The following is a 24,740-nucleotide window of genomic DNA, read 5'->3' on the forward strand; positions in this document are numbered from 1 at the left end:
GTTGGGTTCAGTTTGTTATGTGCAAATTCTCCAATTCTAACCCCCTGTAAAAGGAGTTTACAAAAGCCATCACTGTCAGTCCAGGATAGAAATTCTGAACAGACAATTCTAGTTTCTCTGGAACATTTTTTTCGCTCTTGTTCCCCCAAAGCTGTAAATCCCAGTCCCCCACACTCTCCCTCCTCCCTTGGCTGAAATCAAACCCATCTCATCATCTGCAATCCCATTTCTTTCCTCCACTCCCAGTTTTCTCCCTCCCTCTCCTCTGCCTGGGTGTAGTTCTCCAGCTCCTGCCTGCCGACTGACAAAATCAATGGGTCTTATTGAAGATTTGGGGCCCCAGCGGGTGTTTGTGAATCCTCCCCACCCACCTACCAGGGTTTCCTTCCTTGCGAGAGATCAGAGTCCTCATTGATTTGAGTGCAAAGTGTAATCTCTTATTTATTATCCCCCCTCCCCCATCCTCTGATGTGAACCATCCTCCAGTGGCTGAAGCAGGATGGTGCCCGTTAACCTGGGCCTGTTCCCAGGAGGGAGAAGCCCCGCAGCTGCAAACCAGGGAGCTGACAATGATTGTGAACAGAGTAAGTAGTCTTACAACACTAGGTTAAAGTCCAACAGGTTTGTTTTGATGTCACTAGCTTTCGGAGCGCTGCTCCTTCCTCAGGTGAATAAAGAGGTATGTTCCAGAAACATATATAATCGACAAATTTGTCCATATATATGTTTCTGGAACATACCTCTTCATTCACCCGAGGAAGGAGCAGTGCTCCTAGTATTTGAAACAAACCTGTTGGACTTTACCCTGGTGTAAGACTCTGAGCTCACCCCAGTCCAGCGCCGGCATCTCCACATAATGATTGTGAAGGGTTTGCTCCAGGTCACAATGCCCGGGAACTGGTTAACGGAGGGTTCGGACCAATAGGAAGAGGAGGCGGGTCTGGGTGACCGATCAAGAGCTTCTGGCCCTCCAGCCAATCAGAGTGAATGGGAGGCGGAGCAAAGCCGGGGCTCTCTTCGCCCATCCGGGCCTGTCTCGGGGAAAAGCCCGAGCAGCTTTCACCGGTTGAACTGCCGTATCCGAGCTTCGTGTTTGGCCGACACGGAGTGTTTATGAGTTCTCCCAACCCACCCGCCGGCCGGCCCCATTCCTCCCGCAGGACTCACCGCCCGGAATTTGACCGGCTGAAGAATTCCACCCGACCGCCTGAATCCTGAGCTGTGATCAGCACTGCGCATGCTCCAGCCTACATGTGCGACTGGGCTGAGCCCCGCCCCTCATTCCCTCCGATTGGTTGGAGGACCCGCTGCAACCACTCGGTCCTCCAGACCTACCCCTCTCTTTCTATTGGTCCAGAGCTGCCGTCAATCACTTCCTGGGCATTGTGAGCTGGAGCATGCGCAGTGCCGATGTTTGACTCGGCCGGGAGGTTTCACTGAAACCCGGTGGAGGTTCCGAATCCCAATAAGAAGTTTCCGGGCCCGGGTTTGCATCGAGCGGGGGGACAGCTGCGGCCTGCTCCCGGTGACAGGCCTGAGTTAACGGCCGCCGTCTTTATAGAGGCTGCAAACCCGCAGGGGGCAAAACATCAGAGAGAGAGTTTGTTGTGAAACCAATGGGATTTTGTAAAACAGGAGGTCAGGGTTACAGTCAACAACAACAACTTCTATTTATATAACACCTTTAACATCATAAATCATCCCAGTCAACTTCACAGCAACATTATAAAACAAAGTGAGACACCCAGACACAAAAGGAGATATTAGGGCAGGTGACCAAAAACTTGGTCAAAGAGGTGAGTTTTAAAGAGTCTGAAAGGAGGTGAGTGAGGTGGAGACGGGGAGGTTTCGGGAGGGAATTCAGTGCTTGGGGCCGAGGGAACTTAAAACCAGGGCGGAGTAATTAGAATCGGGGGTGTACAAGAGTCCAGGATCAGAGCTGTGCAGATATCTCAGGGGGTTGTGGGGCTGGAGGAGATACAGACACAGGGAGAGACGAGGCCATGGAGGGATTTGAAAACAAGGGTGAGAATTGACTGGGAGCGAATGCAAGTCTCGGAGCACAGGGATCATAGGGGAAAGGAACTTGCTGTGAATTAAGACATGGGAAGCAGACTTTTGGATGGCTTTAAGTTCACAGAGGTAGAATGTGGGAGAGCAGCCAGGTGTGTGATGGAATTGTCGAATCGGGAGATGACGATGGTAAATTGCCTTAGTATCTAAAAAGGTTAGGTGGGGTTACGGGGATAGGTGGAGGTGTGGGCTTAGCTAGGATGCTCCTTCCAAGGGCCGGTGCAGACTTGATGGGCCGAATGGCCTCCTGCACTGTAAATTCTATTTTTTTATTTTTTTTATTTTATTAAAGTTTTCACAAAATAGCAACAACAAAATGTAAAAGGAACCCAATAGAATTAAATACAAAACAAAACCCCGTGCCCCCTCCCCCTATACATAAATAATAAATTAACACCCCGAATTAACACATAGCAAATATATGCACCCCCTCAGATCCCCCAGTACAGAAAACCAAAAATAAAATAGAACCCCCCCCCGCCCCAGGTTGCTGCCGCTGCTGACCATTGTCTACCGTTCTGCCAGGAAGTCCAAGAACAGTTGCCACGGCCTGAAAAACCCTTGCACCGATCCCGTTAAGGCATATTTCACCCTCTCCAATTATACCGGCCTCTTTCGCCTCCTGCACTCCCGGTTCCCCTGCAACCCCAAATATTGTGAGCCCCCAGCCCGGTTTGACCCTGGATCCTACCACCCTCGACACCGTCCTTGCTACGCCCTTCCAAAATTCCTCCAGCGCTGGGCACGCCCAGAATATATGGGTGTGGTTTGCTGGGCTCCCTGAGCACCTAACACACCTGTACTCACCCCCAAAAAACCGGCTCATCCTTGTCCCGGTCATGTGTGCCCTGTGCAGCACCTTAAACTGTATGAGGCTGAGCCTCGCGCACAAAGAGGAAGAGTTCACCCTCCCAAGGGCATCTGCCCACATCCCCTCCTCAATCTCCTCCTCCAACTCCTTCTCTCACTTACCTTTCAGCTCCTCCACCGAGGCCTCCTCCTACTCCTGCATCACCTGGTATGTTGCCGAGATCTTCCCCTCTCCCACCCACATCCCTGAGAGCACCCTGTCCTGTACCGTGCATGGTAGCAACAGCGGGAATTCCACCACTTGCCGCCTGGCAAACGCCCTTCCCTGTAGATACCAAAAGGTGTTCCCGGGGGGAGCCCGTACTTCTCCAGCTCACCCAGGCTCGCGAACTTCCCATCCACAAACAGGTCCCCCAACCTTCTTATCCCTGCCCTGTGCCACCCCGAAAACCCTCCATCTATTCTCCCTGGGACAAACCGGTGGTTCCCCCGTTTCAGAGTCCGCACCGAGGCCCCCACTTCTCCCCTATGCTGCCTCCATTACCCCCAGATTTTGAGGGTAGCCGCCACCACCGGGCTCGTGGTATACCTCAATGGAGGGAGCGGCAGCGGCACCATTGCCAGTGCCTCCAGACTCGTACCTTCACAAAACGTGGTATCCAGCCTCTTCCATGCAGCCCCCTCCCCCTCCATCACCCACTTGCGCACCATCGCCACATTGGCGGCTCAGTAGTACCCACAGAGGTTGGGCAGTGCCAGCCCCCCCCCACCCATCCCTACTCCGCTCCAGGAACACCCTTCTCACCCTCGGAGTCCCTCGCGCCCACACAAACCCCGTTATGCTCCTGTTGACCCGCCTAAAGAAATCCTTCGGGATAAGAATGGGGAGGCACTGGAACAGGAACAAAAACCTTGGGAGCACCGTCATCTTGACTGACTGCACCCTACCCGCCAGTGACAGCGGCAACGCGTCCCACCTCTTAAATTCCTCCTCCATTTGCTCCACTAGCCTCGGGAAATTAAGTCTATGCAGGGCCCCCCAGCTCCTGGCCACCTGGACCCCCAAATACCTGAAGCTCCTCTCTGCACTTTTTAGTGGGAGCTCGCCACTCCCCCTCTCCTGGTCCCCTGGGTGAAACACGAACAACTCGCTCTTCCCCATGTTGAGCTTGTACCCTGAGAAATCCCCAAACTCCCTGAGGATCCTCATTACCTCCGACATTCCCCCCACTGGGTCCGCCACATATAGCAGCAAGTCGTCCGCATAGAGCGACACCCTATGCTCCTTCCCACCCCGCACCAATACCCTCCAGTTCCTCGACTCCCTCAGTGCCATAGCCAGGGGTTCAATCGCCAATGCAAAGAGCAGGGGGGGATAGGGGACACCCCTGCCTCGTCCCTCGATGCAACCAAAAGTACTCCGACCTCCTCGTGTTCGTGGCCACACTTGCCATCGGGACCTCGTACAACAGCCTAACCCACCTGACGAACCCCTCCCCAAACCCGAACCTCTTCAGCACCTCCCACAAGTACCCCCACTGTACCCTATCGAAGGCCTTCTCAGCGTCCATCGCCACCACTATCTCCGCCTCCCCCTCCCTCGCCGGCATCATAATAACAGTCAAGAGCCTCCGCACATTCACGTTCAACTGCCTCCCCTTCACGAACCCCTTCTGGTCTTCGTGGATAACCTGCGGCACCCAATCCTCAATTCTCGTGGCTAAGACCTTCGTCAGCATCTTGGCATCTACATTTAACAACAAAATCGGCCTGTACGACCCACACTGCAGGGGATCCTTGTCCCGCTTCAGGATGAAGGAGATCAGTGCCCGGGACATCGTCGGGTGCAAGGCCCCCCCCCCCCCCCCCCTTGCCTCATTGAAGGTCCTAACCAGCAACGGGCCCAACAGGTCCACATATTTTTTGTAGAATTCGACCGAGAAACCGTCCGGCCCCGGTGCCTTCCCCGCCTGAATGCTCCCTATCCCTTTGGCCAGCTCCTCCAGCCCAATCGGGGCCCCTAATCTCGCCACCAGCCTCTCCTCCACCTTCAGGAACCTCAATTGGTCCAGAAAGCGGCCCATCCCTCTCTCTTCCAGTGGGGGCTCGGACCGATACAGTTCCTCATAAAAGTCCCTGAAGATCCCATTGATGCCAACCCCACTCCACACCACACTCCCTCCCCTATCCTTCCCCGATCTCCCTAGCTGCGTCCCGCTTCCAAAGCTGATGAGCCAGCATCCGGCTTGCCTTTCACCCATATTCATAAACCGCCCCTTGGGCCTTCCTCCACTGCGCCTCCGCCTTCCTGGTGGTCAACTGGTCGAATTCGGCCTGGAGGCTACGCCTCGCCCTCAACAGTACCTCCTCCGGCACCTCCGCGTCACTCCTGTCTACCCTCACCATCTTCCCCACCAGCCTCTCCCTCTCCCTCTGCTCTCTCCTTGTGGGCCCTAATGGCGATCAGCTCTCCCCTAACCACTGCCTTCAGCGTCTCCCAGACCATCCCCACTCGGACCTCCCCGTTATCGTCGGTCTCCAGGTATCTCTATGCTTCCTCGGACCCGCTCGCTCACCTCCACCGCCAACAGCCCCACCTCCAAGAGCCACAACGGGCACTGGTCCCTCTCCTCCCCCAGCTCTAGGTCTACCCAATGCGGGGCGTGATCCGAAATGGCTATCGCCGAGTACTCGGTATCCTCTACTCTCGCTATCAGCGCCCAGCTCATAATAAAAACGTTGATCCGGGAATAGGCCTTATGAACATGCAAGAAGAATTAAAATTCCCTAGACCCCGGCCTTGCAAATCTCCAAAGGTCCACCCCTCCCATCTGGTCCATAAACTCCCTCAGCACTTTAGCCGCCACCGGCCTCCTATCTGTCCTAGACCTGCAGCGGTCCAGTGAAGTCCGTCCCCCTCCCCCCCCCCCCCCCATTATCAGGCCCCCCACTTCCAAATCCGGGATCCGACCCAACATGCGCCGCATTTAACCCGCATCGGCCCAGTTCGGGGCGTACACGTTGGCCAGCACCACCCTCTCCCCTTGCAGCTTACCACTTACCATTACGTACCTGCCGCCATTGCCTGTCACAATGCTCGATGCCTCGAACGACACCCTCTTTCCCACCAAGATCGCCACCCCCCGATTTTTGGCATCCAGTCCCTAATGAAACACCTGACCTACCCACCCCTTCCTCAATCTTACCTGGTCTGCCACTTTCAGGTGTGTCTCCTGGAGCATGACCACATCTGCCTTGAGCCCCTTCAGGTGCGCAAATACCCGGGCCCGCTTAACCGGCCCGTTCAGTCCCCTTACATTCCAGGTTATCAGCCGGATCAGGGGGCTACCCGCCCCCCTCCCCCGTCGATTAGCCATAACCCCTCCTCAGCCAGCCACGCGCCGGCACCCCACGCCCGGCCCGTTCCCCACGGCAGACCCCCGTCCCAACCCCCTCTACTTGCTCCAGCTCCCCCTTGACCATACCAGCAGCAACCCGGTTCCCCCCCCCCTCCCCCAGCTAGGGCCCCTCCTAGCTGCTTTGCTCACCCCATTGCACTCCCGCAAGTCAGCTGACTCCTGCTGACCCCGGCCACTCCCGCCTCTCCTTCGACTCCTCCCATTGTGGGACTTCCCCTCCCCCTCCATTACCCATCAGCAGGCTCTCTGCATCCCCCTTCCATCCCAAGTGCGGGAAACAACCCTCGCTTCCCCGCCCCCTCAGCCTTCAGCGTGGGAAAAAGCCCACGCTTTCCACCTGCCCAGCCCCGCCTCCTCTGGCGCAGCTACTTTTACAGGCGCAGTCCCCTCACCCCCGACTCGGGCCTCCCCCGCGGGGCCCCATCCCCCCTACCAGCCATCCACCCCTACTCCGTTTACTTGCCCCCCTCCAAGAGCCCACCTGACAGACCCAACCAAAACAGTGCCCAACCCACCCTAACCACCCACACCGAATCAAAAAGAGACAAGAACAAAGAATCCCCTCAAAATGTAAAACAACCACAACAATCAACAATCCCCGACCATCTCCATGTCCGACCACCCATCCCGACCTTCAGTTTGTGTCCAGCTTCTCGGCCTGAACAAAGGCCCACGCCTCCGCCAAGGGACTCAAAATAATAGTGCCGGTCCTTGTAGGTGACCCAGTCGCGCCGGCTGCAGCATGCCAAACTTCACTCCCTTCCTGTGCAGCACCGCCTTCGCCCGGTTGTACCCGGCCCTCTTCTTCGCCACCTCCGCACTCCAGTCCTGATATATCCGAACCTCCGCGTTCTCCCACCTGCTGCTCCTCTCCTTCTTGGCCCACCTGAGCACACACTCCCGATCAGCGAACCGCTGAAACCGCAACATCACCGCCCGTGGCGGCTCGTTAGCCTTGGGCCTCCTCGCCAACACTCTATGGGCCCCTTCCAGCTCCAGGGGCCCCTGGAAGGACCCCGCTCCCATCAGCAAGTTTAACATGGGTGACCACACAGGCCCCCACGTCCGACCACTCCAGCCCCTCTGGGAGGCCCAGGGTCCGCAGATTCTTCCGCCTCGGCCGATTCCCCATCTCCTCGAACCGTTCCTGCCATTCCTTCTGGAGCGCCTCCACCTTATACCGCTAGGCCCAAGATCTCGACCTCGTTATCTGAGATCTTTTGTCGGACCCCGCGGTGTTGCTAACTTTTGCCTTAGTTTAATTGCTCTGTTTTATTACCTTTGCTCGAGTCGCCAGGTATCTTTATGATACCGCCACGTGGTTCAAGTCCGAGTAATGATCAATAATCCAGTACACCAATTAGTAAGATTTAAATCAAAGCACATTTACTATACACAGTAATTATTACTCATGCACAAATTCTACATTTAAGCTACTTCTACAACTAACAGGTCTATACTTAACTTCGGACTGGCCCACCAGGTCAGGGAAACAAATGACCTTTCGTTCGGGTTCTGAGCCTGCGGGATTCGAAGTTGGTACAGATTGGTAGCTAGGAGAGCCTATCTCGTAGCGACCGTTGAAGTAAGACTTACAGTTTCGACCAGCTGCTGAAGAGTGAAGAGCTGGAGAAGCGGTGGAGAAGACAGCGACTTGAACTTGGGGCACAATTCTTATAGTCCCCAGGGGCTTCCCGCCTTTCGGGGCGGACCCTGTACCTGGTCCCAAGTGATTGGACTTTGTCAGTGTGCTCCTGTGCTGCTCTGTATTTAACAGGAGCCTGCAGACTGATGAGACTGTGTTACCCTGTCAGTGTGCTCCTGTGCTGCTCTGTAATTAACAGGAGTCTGTAGACTGATGAGACTGTGTTACCCTGTCAGTGTGCTCCTGTACTGCTCTGTATTTAACAGGAGCCTGCAGACTGATGAGACTGTGTTACACTGTCAGTGTGCTCCTGTACTGCTCTGAATTTAACAGGAGCCTGCAGACTGATGAGACTGTGTTACACTGTCAGTGTGCTCCTGTGCTGCTCTGTAATTAACAGGAGTCTGTAGACTGATGAGACTGTGTTACCCTGTCAGTGTGCTCCTGTACTGCTCTGTATTTAACAGGAGTCTGCAGACTGATGAGACTGTGTTACCCTGTCAGTGTGCTCCTGTACTGCTCTGTATTTAACAGGAGTCTGCAGACTGATGAGACTGTGTTACACTGTCAGTGTGCTCCTGTACTGCTCTGAATTTAACAGGAGCCTGCAGACTGATGAGACTGTGTTACACTGTCAGTGTGCTCCTGTGCTGCTCTGTAATTAACAGGAGCCTGTAGACTGATGAGACTGTGTTACCCTGTCAGTGTGCTCCTGTACTGCTCTGTATTTAACAGGAGTCTGCAGACTGATGAGACTGTGTTACCCTGTCAGTGTGCTCCTGTACTGCTCTGTATTTAACAGGAGTCTGCAGACTGATGAGACTGTGTTACACTGTCAGTGTGCTCCTGTACTGCTCTGTATTTAACAGGAGTCTGCAGACTAATGAGACAGTGTTACACTGTCAGTGTGCTCCTGTACTGCTCTGTATTTAACAGGAGTCTGCAGACTGATGAGACTCTGTTACACTGTCAGTGTGCTCCTGTACTGCTCTGTATTTAACAGGAGTCTGCAGACTGATGAGACTGTGTTACACTGTCAGTGTGCTCCTGTACTGCTCTGTATTTAACAGGAGTCTGCAGACTGATGAGACTGTGTTACACTGTCAGTGTGCTCCTGTACTGCTCTGTATTTAACAGGAGCCTGCAGACTGATGAGACTGTGTTACACTGTCAGTGTGCTCCTGTACTGCTCTGTATTTAACAGGAGTCTGCAGACTGATGAGACTGTGTTACACTGTCAGTGTGCTCCTGTACTGCTCTGTATTTAACAGGAGCCTGCAGACTGATGAGACTGTGTTACACTGTCAGTGTGCTCCTGTACTGCTCTGTATTTAACAGGAATCTGCAGACTGATGAGACTGTTACACTTCCATCGGGCAGGAGATTTAAAAAAGTCGTAGAACACGCACAAACAGACTCAAAAACAGCTTCTTCCCCACTGTTACCAGACTCCTAAAGGACCCTCTCATGGACTGACCTGATTAACACTACACCCCTGAATGCTGCACCCGATGCCGGTGTTTACGGTGCTACATTGTGAACCTTGTGTTGCCCTATTATATATTTTCTTTTATTTCCTTTTCTTTTCATGTACTTAATGATCTGTTGAGCTGCTCGCAGAAAAATACTTTTCACTTTACCTTGGTGCACGCAACAATAAACAAATCCACTGTCTGTGCCGCTGTACTGCTCTGTATTTAACAGGAGTCAAAGAGAACAAAGAAATTTACAGCACAGGAACAGACCCTTCGGCCCTCCAAGCCTGCGTCGACCATGCTGCCCGTCTAAACTAAAATCTTCTACACTTCCGGGGTCCGTATATCTCTATTCCCATCCTATTCATGTACTTGTCAAGATGCCTCTTAAACATCACTATCGTCCCTGCTTCCACCACCTCCTCCGGCAGCGAGTTCCAGGCAACCACTACCCTCTGCGTAAAAAAAACTTGAACATTATACTCCAAATGTGGCGTAACTAAGGTTCTATACAGCTGCAACATGACTAGCCAATTTTTATACTCATTGCCCTGGCCAATGAAGGGAAGCATGCCGTATGCCTTCTTGACTACCTTCTCCACGTTACAGTGCCCTGTGGACCTGTACACCTAGATCTGACTGCCAATACACTTGAGGGTTCTACCATTCACTGTATGTTCCCTACCCGTATTAGACCTTCCAAAATGCATCACTTCACATTTGTCCGGTTTTACTCCAACTGCCATCTCTCCGCTCACCTGAGGAAGGAGCAGTGCTCCGAAAGCTAGTGACATCGAAACAAACCTGTTGGACTTTAACCTGGTGTTGTAAGACTTCGTATTGTGCTCTCTGCTCAAGCCTGCAGAGTGATGAGACTGAGTTACACTGTCAGTGTGCTCCTGTACTGCTCTGTATTTAACAGGAGTCTGCAGACTGATGAGACTGTGTTACACTGTCAGTGTGCTCCTGTACTGCTCTGTATTTAACAGGAGCCTGCAGACTAATGAGACTGTGTTACACTGTCAGTGTGCTCCTGTACTGCTCTGTAATTTGCCTGCAATAGAAAATGACTAAATCTTTGTTCCAGTGGAACCTTTGCTGTTCTGAAATGTGGGTGAATATTACTGAGCTTCACATCCTTGCTCATATTGCTGCAATTGTGTAGAAAGGAGATGTGTGAAGAGCTGGTCTCGGTGTGGAAATGTGAACCAAGGAAAAGGTATCTGTGTGTGACAGAGACACAGCCTTGTGCTCACACTCAGAATAAAGATATCCTTGTGGTGAGGGTTTGAAAGATCACAAATGTACGAGTCATGTTAAATGTAAATTTCTCCAGTGTGGCTGCAGCTTCATAGAATCATAGAATTTACAGTGCAGAAGGAGGCCATTCGGCCCATCGAGTCTGCACCGGCTCTTGGAGAAGAGCACCCTCCCCAAGGTCAACACCTCCACACCCTATCCCCATAACCCAGTAACCCCACCCAGCACTAAGGGCAATTTTTGGACATTAAGGGCAATTTATCATGACCAATCCACCTAACCTTGTTAGATCAGAGCTGAGGAAAAGGGAGCTCTGAATCCCTGTATTATCCCTGTTCCCCAGAACAAGTAACTACTCTGTCTGTATTATTGCAGAGCTGTTAATAAAGTCAGTAAAAGACAATCTGTTGTTGGGAGTTTGATTCCCTGGGGTCTGAAACCACAAGATTCAATGTTTAAAGTCAACAAGATGAACAAGGAAACACATCAAGGCCCAAAACTCCAGCTGGATATTCACAGGAGAGTCTGTTATCAAACACCTCGAATGGACAGAACAGAGAAAGATCCCAACTGTAAGAAACTCTCGAATGATTTGTAAATATCTTTCAAATGCTGACAGGTTCCTGCAGTCAGTTTCCAGTCAATTGAAATTAATGAAAGATGAGAGACTGGGTTGAAAGCAGAGCAGAGCAGAGCTGGGCCCACTAGGGGCTGTTTAGCACAGGGCTAAATCGCTGGCTTTGAAAGCAGACCAAGGCAGGCCAGCAGCACGGTTCAATTCCCGTAACAGCCTCCCCGAACAGGCGCCGGAATGTGGCGACTAGGGGCTTTTCACAGTAACTTCATTTGAAGCCTACTTGTGACAATAAGCGATTTTCATTTCATTTCATTTTTTCACTTGTACCAAGACCCCAAAGCCAGAGATAAATTACTCTTGACACACCAAATCCAGGGTCCACTTACACTGACACACCAAATCCAGGGACCACTTATACTGAGACACCAAATCCAGGGACCACTTACACCGAGACACCAAATCCAGGGACCACTTACACCGAGACAACAGATCCAGGGTCCACTTATGCCAAGACACCAAATCCAGGTCCATTTACACTGTGACACCAAAGCCAGGGACCACTTACGCCGAGGCACCAAATCCAAGGACCACTTACACCGAGACACCAAATCCAGGGACCACTTACACAGAGACACCAAATCCAGGTGCGGCTTACGCCGAGACACCAAATCCAGGGACCACTTACACTGAAACACCAAATCCAGGGACCACTTTTGGCGAGACAGTAAACCCAGGGACCACTTACGCCGAGACACCAAATCCAGGGACCACTTTTGGCGAGATACTAAACCCAGGGACCACTTACGCCGAAACACCAAGTCCAGGTAACATTTACATTTTGAAGTTGATTTATGGGGTACAGATTGTTTGCAATAAATCCCCAACTTTCAATTAAATCAGGTTATACAAGATTTAACTATCTGACAGAATGATAACGTTAAATGCTAAATTCAAAATATTTTGAAACCATTAAAAGGTAGAAAGGTAACACGTTGGGGGCGGCATAGTGGCACAGTGGCTAGCGCTGCTGCCTTATGGCGCCGAGGACCCGGGTTCAATCCTGGCCCCAGGGTCACTGTCCGTCTGGAGTTTGCCCATTCTCCCTGTGTCTGCGTGGGTCTCACCCCCACAATCCAAAAATCTGTGCAGGGTAGGTGAATTGGCCACGGTAAATTGCCCCTTAATTGGAAAAAAATAATTGGGTGCTCTAAATTTAAAAAAGGTAATAAGTCAGAAAGATAAAAAACAAAGTTTAATGGACAGTAATTGACAGAGAAGTTTATCTTTAACAATTAAACAGACTTCTTACAACTTTCCTCAGTTGAGCAGGTGAAAGACATGAAGTAATAATCCCAAAACGTGGTAACATGTTAACAAAATGGTTCATCAAAACATTAGTTTTATCCCCTCAGCTCACCGTTTCTAATCTCTAATTCGCCAAAGTGTCAACAATAATTGGTTAACTTAATGGTTCGCTGATTTATATTTGGCCCGACATCTACTCGTGTACAAAATGGCATTTTAACCTTTCATGACAATTAATCTAAATTGAATTAACCTGAAAATAGTTGGGTTACGTTAAAACTATTGATTTGAAAACTACCAACACAGCGCAGTGAAGTGATTAGAGTTCTGTGACCAGGCTGCCTGTACAGATGGCAATGGGCGGCCTTGTAGAGTTGACAAGAGACGCAATGAAAGATCAATTTAGGATTAAACTGAAAGCTCATAATTTTGTGAATGAGTTCTTGTTGATTCTTAAAAAAAATCTATCATGGGATGTGGGTGTCGCTAGTTCGGTCAGTATTTATTGTCCATCCCGAGTTGCCCTTGAAAAGATGGAGGTGAGCAGCCTTCCTGAGCCGCTGCAGTCCAACCATGTTAGGAAGGGAACTCCAAGGTTTTGATCCAGCTGCAGTGAAGGAATGTCGATATAATTCCAAGTGGAGATGGTGACTGTCTTGGAGGTGAACTTCCAGGTGGTGGCGTTCTTGAATCAAAGGAAAACATCACAGACAGTGCTTTCAAAAAGGGACACCGCAACCCCAAAGATCAGTGACATGTCTGAAGGTATTTAAATGCCAGCCATTTATAGGATTTATTAACAGGAGCAAACCAAATAATATCAGACTAACAATCCTAAATGTGATTTACAGCAGTGAAACTAATGAATCCAACCCCTGCAGTTACTTATGAATTTGCTGGTGTGTCAGCAGGTTAGATGGCTAAGTGAATCCCTTCCCACACACGGAGCAGGTGAATGGCCTTTCCCCAGTGTGAGTGCGTTGGTGTATCACTAGGTTAAAGGACTTGGTGAATCCCTTCCCACAGTCGGAACAGGTGAATGGCCTCTCCCCTGTGAGAGTTTGCTGGTGTATCAGCAGGTTCGATGGGTGAGTGTATTCCTTACCACACACAGAGCAGGTGAATGGTTTCATCCCAGAGTGAACTCGTTGCTGTGCAATGAGGTTGGGTGAAGACCTGAACCTCTTTCCACAAGTGGTGCAGCTGAACGGCCTCTCCTCGCTGTGTGTTTGCTGGTGTTCCAGCAGATGGGAGGACCGAGTGAATCCCTTCCCACATACAGAGCAGCTGAATGGTCTCTCCCCAGTGTGAACTCGCTGGTGAGCAGTGAGGTTGGATGAAGACCTGAACCTCTTTCCACAGGAGGTGCAGCTGAACGGCCTCTCTTCGGTGTGGGTTTGTTGGTGTGACTGGAAGCAGGATAACTGAGTAAATCCCTTTCCACACACAGTGCAAGTAAATGGTTTCTCTCCAGTGTGAATGCGTTGGTGGTTTTCCAGCAAGGATGGAGAATTGAATCCTTTACCACAATCTTCACATTTCCATGGTTTCTCCATGGTACCTGTGTCCGTGTGTCTCTCCAGGTTGGAGATAGTTGAAGCTTCGAAGACACACACAACACGTGTATGGTTTCACCCCACTGTGAATGGTGATGTTTTTTCAGACTGCGTAACTGGTTAAAGCTCTTTCCACAGTCATTTCACAGGAACACTCACACCCGGGTGTTGTGTGCATCTCGCCGCTTTTCCAGTCACTGATGCTTGAAATCTTTTCCCAAAGACAGAACAGACAAACATTTTACCTTCCACGTTCAAATTTTGATGATGTTGAGGTTGTAATGGATTGAGTGCTTCTGTGAGAGCTCGATGTGAAGTTTGTTTTGAGTTTTCTGTCGGCCAATCCTCCACTTCCAATATCCTGTAAAAAGAGTTTACAAAGGTCATCATTGTCAGTCCAGGGTATAAATTCTGAACAGACAATTCTAGTTTCTCTGGAACATTTTTTCCTCTCTTGTTCCCCCAAAGCTGTCAATCCCCGTCCCACACACACTCCCTGGGCTGAAATCCAAACCCATCTCACCATCTCTTTCCTCCACTCCCAGTTTTCTCCCTCTCCTCTGCCTGGGGTCAGTTCGCCAGTTCCTGTCTGCAGACTGACAATAAAATCAATGGGTCTTATTGGGGGTTTGGGGCCTCCAGCGGGTGTTTGTGAATCCTCCCCGCCCACCTGCCAGGGTTTCCTTCCTTGCCAGAGATCAGAGTCCTCATTGATTTGAGTGCAAAGTGTAAGTTCTTATTTATTACCCCCCTCCCCCATCCTCTGATGTGAACCATCCTCCAGTGTCTGAAGCAGGATGGTGCCCGTTAACCTGGGCCTGTTCCCGGGAGGGAGGGAGAAGCCCCGCAGCTGCAAACAGGGCGCTGACAATGATTGTGAAGGGTTTGCGGATCCACAAAGTGTTTCCAAATCCTCCCACACCGCCTGACGCTGACTCCGCTTCTCCAGGACAAACAAGCGCCGAAATCCATGTCCAGCAGCCACACTGCGCATGCTCCGCATCACAATGCCCTGGGTGCGATTGACGGCAGCTGCGGGCCAATAGGAAGAGGGGGTGGCATTGGAGGACCTAGCAAGAGTGGCTGATCCTCCAACCAATCAGAGTGAATGAGGTGCGGGGCTGATCCCGATCTCCCTCATTGACTGAGACTCTGCATCATTTTGAGTTCTTCCCATTGGCCACGTAGGAGCGGGTTCCAAAACCTCATTTCCTGTCTGAGTGGTGTTAACCAATGGGAAGATTTGGAGGACCGGATGGACACTGGTCCTCCAGCCAATCAGACTGCAAACTCTGTGAATGTATTGAGCTTCACACAGATTAAAACTTCTTCCTGTGTCAAACCTCTTGAGTAAAACACTTTCTTTCTACTTCTTTTCACTTCAATGGACTTTTAAAGATTCCACTGACCGTTCTACAGAACTGTTACAACAAGCAACAACAAGCATTAACTCTGTTTCTCTCGCCACAGATGTGGCACGGTGGTTAGCACTGCTGCATCATAGTGCCAGCGACCTATGAGACCATAAGACATAGTAGCAGAATTAGGCCACTTGGCCCATTGAATCTGCTCCGCCATTCAATCATGGCTCATATTTTCTCATCCCCATTCTCCTGTCTTCTCCCCATAACCCCTGATCCCCTGACCTGGGTTCAATTCCAGCCTTAGGTGACTGTGTGGAGTTTGCACAGTCTGTGTGTTCCCTCTGGGTGCTCCAGTTTTCTCCACCGTCCAAAGATGTGCAGGCTAGGTGGATTGGCTATGCTAAATTGCCCCTTAGTGTCCAAAAATAGGTTAGTTGGGTTACGGGCACAGGGTGGAGGCATAGACTGAAGTAGGGTGCTCTTTCCAAGGGTCGGTGCAGGTGAGATGGCCCAAATGGCCTCCTTCTGCACTGTAAATTCTGTGATTCTGTCGGATTTTCTCTCTCAGTCTGATCTGATGGGTTTGTCTGGTGCTACTTCCCTCGTACTGTCCATGTGTTTGGGTATTTTAGGGAGCAGGTAGAACTTCCTTAGTTCTACCTGTTGTTTTTGGTTAATGTGTCTGGAGTCTTTGAGTTCTTCCAGTCCGTCTCCAATTCTCCTTCCTGTCTCGGGTATATGGGTCTAGGTAGCTTGGTGTTGTGATTTGTGTTGTTTAGTTGTCTGTCTGTCTCCAGCAGGTATTGTTGTCTCCCGATAATGACAGTGCTGACTTCCGGGTGCGGCGATGACCAGCTAAGTCGCACGTTTCGGCAGCTCCCGGTGGAAAGGACTTTTGGGCTCTTAATAGGAGCCCCAACGGCAATTTTAACGGCTAAAAACACTGTGCGGTAAACCAGAAGGGAATCCCCCCTGGACACGGATGGAAAAAGGAGAGGAAAGTGGCCGGATTGCGGTGGATCCTCGAGAGCAGCGGCCAGGAAGGCAGGCACAAAGCAAGATGGCGTCGGAAGGAGGCAGTTTAATATGGGACCCTGACCAACAAGAGTTCCTGCGGCGTTGCGTGGAAGAACTTAAAAAGGAGATGAAGAAGGAGCTGTTGGCCCCGATATTACAGGCGATTGAAGGGCTAAAGGAGGAGCAAAAGACCCAGGAGCAGGAGCTTCGGGTCGTGAAGGCAAAGGCTGCTGAGAATGAGGACGACATACAGGGCCTGGTGGTGAAGACAGAGATGCACGAGGCACAACACAAAAGGTGTGTGGAAAGGCTGGAGGTGCTGGAGAATAATGCGAGGAGGAAGAATTTAAGGATTCTTGGTCTTCCCGAAGGTGCAGAAGGGGCGGACGTCGGGGCATATGTGAGCATGATGCTGCACTCGTTAATGGGATCGGAGGCCCCAACGGGCCCGTTGGAGGTGGAGGGAGCCTATCGAGTTATGGCGCGAAGACCGAGGGCTGGAGAAATTCCTCGAGCCATAGTGGTGAGATTTCTCCGATATAAGGACAGAGAGATGGTCCTCAGATGGGCAAAGAAAACTCGGAGCAGTAGGTGGGAGAACGCGGTGATCCGCGTATATCAAGATTGGAGTGCGGAGGTGGCGAGAAGGAGGGCAAGCTTTAATCGAGCCAAGGTGGTGCTGCACAAAAGGAAGGTTAAATTTGGAATGCTGCAGCCGGCAAGACTGTGGGTCACACATCAAGGGAAACACCACTACTTTGAAACGGCAGAAGAGGCGTGGACATTTATTGTCGAGGAGAAACTGGAATAAGCGGGCTAGAAAAAGAACGTTTGGGACAAAGTGGTGGGGTGATTACGTGGGGTGAAGGGGGGGGGAAATGGGGGAAGAGATGATTTCCCAAGTTGTTAATCCTGCGACCCTGTAACTTTTCTCTCTTCCCCATGTCGTGGGGGAGGGGGGGAGGGAGGATGATGAGCTGGGGGCGCCGGCCATTGGGGGCGGGGCCAAATGGGAAGCACGGGTTTTGTTCCCGCGCTATGGTAATCATGGCGGGAACAGGGAAGCAGGAAGGAGGGGGCCTCACACAGTGGGAGCCGAGGTCACGGGGGGAAGCCGAGGTCGGCCAGAGTTTGCTGACTTCTGGGAGCAACATGGAGGGAGTAATTACGCTAGTGAGGGATCTAGCGGGGGGGTGGGGGTTAACTGGGTTGCTGCAGCTGGGGAGAAGGGGGAGCTGGTATGGGGTGGGGTGGTTGGGGCGGGAGGGTGCCGTTGGGGGGAGATACGGCTACGTGGGAACCGGGTGAGGAGCTGGATTGAAAAAGGAGATGGCTAGTCGACAAAGGGGGGGGGGTAAAGATCCCCCCAACCCGGCTGATCACGTGGAATGTGAGAGGGCTGAACGGGCCGATAAAGAGGGCACGGGTACTCGCACACCTAAAGAAACTTAAGGCAGATGTGGTTATGCTGCAGGAGACGCATCTGAAACTGATAGACCAGGTCAGACTACGCAAAGGATGGGTGGGGCAGGTGTTTCATTCGGGGCTAGACGCAAAAAACAGGGGGGTGGCTATACTAGTGGGGAAGCGGGTAATGTTTGAGGCAAAGACCATAGTGGCGGATAGTGGGGGCAGATACGTGATGGTGAGTGGCAAACTGCAAGGGGAGGTGGTGGTCTCAGTGAACGTATATGCCCCGAACTGGGATGGTGCCAACTTTATGAGGCGTATGTTAGGATGTATCCCGGACCTAGAGGTGGGGAAGTTGGTAATGGGTGGAGATTTTAATACGGTGCTGGACCCAGGGCTGGACAGATCGAGGTCCAGGACCGGAAGGAGGCCGGCTGCAGCTAGGGTGCTTAAGGACTTTATGGAGCAGATGGGAGGAGTAGACCCCTGGAGATTTAGCAGAGCTAGGAGTAAGGAGTTTTCGTTTTTCTCCTATGTCCACAAAGTTTATTCACGGATAGACTTTCTTGTTTTGGGAAGGGCACTGATCCCGAAGGTGACGGGGACGGAGTACACGGCTATAGCTATTTCGGATCACGCTCCACATTGGGTGGACCTGGAGATAGGGGAGGAAAAAGAACAGCGTCCACCCTGGAAAATGGACATGGGATTATTGGCAGATGAGGGTGTGTGTTTAAGGGTGAGGGGGTGTATTGAAAGGTACTTGGAACTCAATGATAATGGGGAGGTTCAGGTGGGAGTGGTCTGGGAGGCGCTGAAGGCAGTGGTTAGAGGGGAGCTGATATCTATTAGGGCACATAAAGGAAAGCAGGAGGGTAGGGAAAGGGAGCGGTTGTTGAAAGAACTTCTGAGGGTGGACAGACAATATGCGGAGGCACCGGAGGAGGGACTGTACAGGGAAAGGCAAAGGCTACATGTAGAATTTGACTTGTTGACTACGGGTAATGCAGAGGCACAATGGAGGAAGGCACAGGGTGTACAGTACGAATATGGGGAGAAGGCGAGCAGGTTGCTGGCCCACCAACTGAGGAAAAAGGGAGCAGCGAGGGAGATAGGGGGGGGTGAGAGATGAGGAGGGAGAGATGGAGCGGGGAGCGGAGAGAGTGAATGGAGTGTTCAAGGCATTTTATGAAAGATTATATGAAGCTCAGCCCCCGGATGGGAAGGAGAAAATGATGTGCTTTCTGGATCAGCTGGAATTTCCTAAGGTGGAGGAGCAGGAGAGGGCGGGACTGGGAGCACAGATTGAGACGGAGGAAGTAGTGAAAGGGATTGGGAGCATGCAGGCGGGGAAGGCCCCGGGACCAGACGGATTCCCAGTTGAATTCTATAGGAAATATATGGACTTGTTGGCCCCGCTACTGATGAGAACCTTTAATGAGGCGAGGGAAAGGGGGCAGCTGCCCCCGACTATGTCAGAGGCAACGATATCGCTCCTCCTGAAGAAGGAAAAAGACCCGCTGCAATGCGGGTCCTATAGGCCTATTTCCCTCCTGAATGTGGACACTAAGATTCTGGCCAAGGTAATGGCAACAAGGATAGAGGATTGTGTCCCGGAGGTGGTTCATGAGGACCAAACTGGGTTTGTGAAGGGGAGACAGCTGAATACAAATATACGGAGGCTGCTAGGGGTAATGATGATGCCCCCACCAGAGGGGGAAGCGGAGATGGTGGTGGCGATGGATGCCGAGAAAGCATTTGATAGAGTGGAGTGGGATTATTTGTGGGAGGTGCTGAGGAGATTTGGCTTTGGAGATGGGTATGTCAGATGGGTACAGTTGCTGTATAGGGCCCTGATGGCGAGCGTGGTCACGAATGGACGGGGGTCTGATTATTTCCGGCTCCATAGAGGGACGAGGCAAGGATGTCCTCTATCCCCGTTATTGTTTGCACTGGTGATTGAGCCCCTGGCCATAGCATTGAGGGGTTCCAGGAAGTGGAGGGGAGTACTCAGGGGAGGAGAAGAACACCGGGTATCTCTGTATGCGGATGATTTGTTGCTATATGTGGCGGACCCAGTGGAGGGGATGCCAGAGATAATGCGGATACTTGGGGAGTTTGGGGATTTTTCAGGGTATAAATTGAACATGGGGAAAAGTGAGTTGTTTGTGGTGCATCCAGGGGCGCAGAGCAGAGAAATAGAGGATTTACCGTTGAGGAAGGTAACAAGGGACTTTCGGTACTTGGGGATCCAGATAGCCAAGAATTGGGGTACATTACATAGGCTTAATTTAACGCGGTTGGTGGAACAGATGGAGGAGGACTTTAAGAGATGGGTCATGGTGTCCCCGTCACTGGCAGGTAGGGTGCAGGAGGTTAAAATGGTGGTCCTCCCGAGATTCCTTTTTGTATTTCAGTGCCTCCCGGTGGTGGTCACGAAGGCTTTTTTCAAAAGAATCGGGAAGAGTATTATGAGTTTTGTGTGGGCCGGGAAGACCCCGAGAGTGAGGAGGGGATTTTTGCAGCGTAGTAGGGACAGGGGGGGGGCTGGCACTACCGAGCCTAAGTGAGTACCTCTGGGCCGCCAATGTTTCAATGGTGTGTAAGTGGATGGGAGAAGAGGAGGGAGCGGCGTGGAAGAGATTGGAGAGGGTGTCCTGCAGGGGGACTAGCCTACAAGCTATGGTGACGGCACCGTTGCTGTTCTCACCGAAGAAATACACCACAAGCCCGGTGGTGGTGGCTACATTGAAAATTTGGGGGCAGTGGAGACGGCATGGGGGAAAGACTGGAGCCTCGGTGCGGTCCCCGATAAGAAATAACCATAGGTTTGTTCCGGGGAGAATGGATGGGAGATTTGGAGCATGGGTAGCACAATTGAGAGATCTGTTCGTAGATGGGACATTTAAGAGTCTGGGAGCGCTGACGGAAAAATATGGGTTGCCCCAAGGGAATGCATTTCAGTATATGCAACTGAGGGCTTTTGCGAGGCAACAGGTGAGGGAATTCCCGCAGCTCCCGACGCAGGAGGTGCAGGATAGAGTGATCTCAGAGACATGGGTGGGGGATGGCAAGGTGTCGGGCATATATAGGGAAATGAGGGACGAGGGGGAGATCATGGTAGATGAGCTGAAAGGGAAATGGGAAGAAGAGCTGGGGGCGGAGATTGAGGAGGGGCTGTGGGCTGATGCCCTACGCAGGGTAAACTCATCGTCCTCGTGTGCCAGGCTAAGCCTGATACAATTTAAGGTGTTACACAGGGCGCATATGACTGGAGCACGGCTCAGTAAATTTTTTGGGGTAGAGGATAGGTGTGCGAGATGCTCGAGAAGCCCAGCGAATCACACCCACATGTTCTGGTCATGCCCGGCACTACAGGGGTTTTGGGTGGGGGTGGCAAAGGTGCTTTCGAAGGTGGTGGGGGTCCAGGTCGAACCAAGCTGGGGGTTGGCTATATTTGGGGTTGCAGAAGAGCCGGGAGTGCAGGAGGAGAGAGAGGCTGATGTTTTGGTCTTTGCGTCCCTAGTAGCCCGGCGCAGGATATTGTTAATGTGGAAGGAAGCCAAGCCCCCGGGGGTGGAGACCTGGATAAACGACATGGCAGGGTTTATAAAGTTAGAACGGATTAAGTTCGTACTAAGGGGTTCGGCTCAAGGGTTCACCAGGCGGTGGCAACCGTTCGCCGACTACCTCACAGAAAGATAGAGGGAATGGAAAAGAAGAAGACAACAGCAGCAACCCAGGGGGGAGGGGGGGGGGGGATTGGACAGACTCTCAGGGTTGTTATTGTATATGTATAGGCACTTGTTTTAGGTAATGTATATTTGACTGTTGGATTGTATCTTTGGAGAGTATTTATTTTTGACAAGGCTGTTGCCATTTAGTTTGGTTTTTGTTTCTGTTCATATATTATTTATTTATTTGTTTAAAACTGGCCACTGTTATTTATATTGCTTTATTGTTGTTTAAAAGAAACACTACGTACTGTTATGTTTGGCCAAAAAATCTTGAATAAAATATAATCAAAAAAAAAAGATAATGACAGTGCTGCCACCCTTGTCTTCTGGTCGTATGAACATATTTCATTTACTGTGACATGGCAGAGACCTGTTTGAAAGATTCAAACATGGGAGTTCTGGAAAGACGGGCAAGGATTTGGGAGGTGACAACATGTTCAAAGAGTTTGGAGAGGAGAGGGAGGTTGAAGATGGGGCAGTAATCTGTAAGGATGGCAGGGTCAAGGGTTTGTTTTATTGAGGAGGGGGTGATGATGGCAGATTTGAAGGACAGAGGGACAGTACCTGAAGAGAGAGAAATGTGGACAATATCCGTGGACACAGGGTAGTTGGCTGATCAGTAGCTCAGTGGGAATAGGGTCGATGGAGCAGGAGCTGGGTCTTATGGACAAGATGAGCTCTGAGAGGGCATGAGGGGAGATGGGAGAGAAACTAGAGAAAGATGTGGGTTCAGGGCTTGGTAAAGGATGAAATTTAGAGACAGTTTGGTCCAGTGGGTTCGTGGAAGGGAGGGAAGCAGCAGAGGCAGCTGATCGGATTTACACAATCTCAGTCACAAAGAAGCTCCACAAGCTCCTCACACGTCTTGTTGGAGGTGAGGATGGAAGAGACAGGGGAGAGCGAGAGTACTTCAAAAGGAACTAACTTGTGTCAGATATTAAAAAGTTTCAGCACACTGCGTATTTAACACAAATCTAATTTATTTGACTTTTACGCAGAATATTAGCCCCTGTAAATGGGCTGGAGTTTGTTATAAGCAGAAAGAGACACAAATGGACATGGTTCAGTCCTGAATGTGAGTAACAGCAAAATCCAATCACTGTGGTTCCTTGTGGCCTCGTTGGTGTCTCAGCAGGTGGGATGAAGTGGTGAATCCCTTCCCACACTGAGAGCAGGTGAACGGTCTTTCCCCAGTGTGAATTCGCTGATGGTTCTGAAGGGCAAATAACTGAGTGAATTCCTTCCTACACTTGAAACAGGCGAATGGCCTCTCCCCAGTGTGAATTCGCTGATGTACAGTGAGCTGAGATGAGTGTCTGAACCCCGTGCCGCAGTTAGAGCACCTAAACGGTCTCTCGTCAGTGTGAACACGTTGACCTTTTATAGCACTTCCCGCGATCTGGACATTGAAACGGTCTCTCATCAGTGTGAACTTGTTGGTGTCTCAGCAGGTTGGCTGAAATAGTAAATCCCTTCGCACACAAGAGCAGGTAAATGGTCTCTCCCTGGAGTAAACTCGCTGATGTGTGGACAGACCAGATGATTGAGTGAACCCCTTCCCACACTTGGAGCAGGTGAATGGTTTCTACCCAGTGTGAAGTCGCTGGTGTCTCAGCAGGTTCGATGAATGAGCAAATCCTTTCCCACACATGGAGCAGGTGAATGGTCTCTCCCCAGTGTGAATTCGCTGGTGTCTCAGCAGGTTCGATGAATCAGCAAATCCCTTCTCACACATGGAGCAGGTGAATGGTTTCTCCCCAGTGTGACTGTGCCGATGAGTTTCCAGCCTGGATGGGTAAGTGAATACTTTCCCACAGTCTGCACATTTCCACGGTTTCTCCTCAGTATGACTGCATGTGTGTCTCGTGAGGCCTGATGATCGAGTAAATCCTCCGCCACACACACAACACGTGTACGGTTTCTCCGCACTGTGAACGATGCTTTTTCCTTCCATATTTCAAATCTGCTGATATTCAGGATATGATAAATTGAGGACTCTGTCAGATCCTGATGTGATGCTTGGTTTGAGTTCCCGGACTTGAGACTCCCCTTCGAACACCCTGTGAAACTGATTTAAAACAGAAAATAGGGAGTGAGAGAGAACCCACAAAACACAAAGGCAGGTTGTGAAATTGAGCTGAATGAATCTGGTCATTTGTGGGGCCAGCACTATAAAAGGTGACCATGAAAACTGCTGGAATGTCATAAAAACCCAACTGGCCTCTTCGGGAGGAGAGAGAAAGAGGTGAAGAGAGATTTTTTATTAAAGAGAATAGATGGCAAAGCAAATTCGATCTTGAGTTTCATAAACAGTAATATTGAGACTGAAACTATGCTTCTGGTGGCACAGTGATTAGCACTGCTGCCCCACAGCGCCAGGGATTTGGGTTCAATTCCGGCCTTGATGTGTGTGGAGTTTGCATTCTCCCAGTGTCTGCGTGGGTTTCCACCCGGTGCTCAGGTTTCCTCCAACAGTTGAAAGAAGAGCAAGTTAGGTGGATTGGCCTTGATAAATTGCCCCTTAGTGTCCAGGGATGTGCAGGTTAGGTGGGGCTATGGGGTTACAGGGACAGGGTAGGGGTGTGGGCCTAGGCAGGGTGCCCTTTTAGAGAATCAGTGCAGACTCGATGGTCCGAATGGCCTCCTGCTCTGTGGGAATTCTATGGTTCTAATTCTATTCCATGAATCTTTATAAAGCTCTGGTCACCACTCTTCAGGAAGAATGTGAAGGTTCTTGGAGAAGGTGCAGAGGAGATTCACCAGAATGGTTCCAGCAAATGAGGTTGAGGGGAGATTTGATTCAGGTCCACAAGATTGTCAGATTTCGATCAGGTGGACAAACAAACTTTGTTTACATTCACTGATCGTACAAGCCAGGGAAATTAGGGATGGGTAATAAATGTTGGCCGAGCCAGACACTCCCACAAATGAACAAGATAAAATCTTGGAGACTCCAGTCAGTCAATCCGGGAGAGTTGGCATCCAGTCCAGGCTCGCAGTGCATGCGCCCTGCGGCACCTTGTCCTCTGTAAAGATGGTGGTCGGTAACCCGGGCCTGTCACCGCTCAGCTCTCACTCTGTTCGGTGCTGTT

General features: G+C 51.0%; 2 protein-coding genes across 5 annotated transcripts in view; both read right to left on the reverse strand.

The window, feature by feature from the left end:
- Positions 1-1,245, reverse strand: part of LOC140421804 (uncharacterized) — a 314,633-nt gene extending 313,388 nt beyond the window's left edge. Inside the window, exon 1 of one of the 3 annotated variants that reach the window (XR_011947100.1) lies at positions 1,168-1,225. The gene's annotated coding sequence lies outside the window, so the exon portion shown is untranslated. Of the gene's footprint in view, positions 1-828; positions 902-1,167 lie in introns of those variants that run through there. The other 2 variants (XM_072506716.1, XM_072506717.1) reach the window with 2 other exon arrangements.
- A 21,181-nt stretch (positions 1,246-22,426) lies between these two features.
- Positions 22,427-24,740, reverse strand: part of LOC140421791 (uncharacterized) — an 864,226-nt gene continuing 861,912 nt past the window's right edge. For both annotated transcript variants that reach the window (XR_011947091.1, XR_011947074.1), the window contains one exon: positions 22,427-23,716. The gene's annotated coding sequence lies outside the window, so the exon portion shown is untranslated. The remainder of the gene's footprint in view (positions 23,717-24,740) is intronic.

Source organism: Scyliorhinus torazame, chromosome 5 (genome assembly GCF_047496885.1).
Source record: "Scyliorhinus torazame isolate Kashiwa2021f chromosome 5, sScyTor2.1, whole genome shotgun sequence".
NCBI classification, from domain to species: Eukaryota; Metazoa; Chordata; class Chondrichthyes; order Carcharhiniformes; family Scyliorhinidae; genus Scyliorhinus; species Scyliorhinus torazame.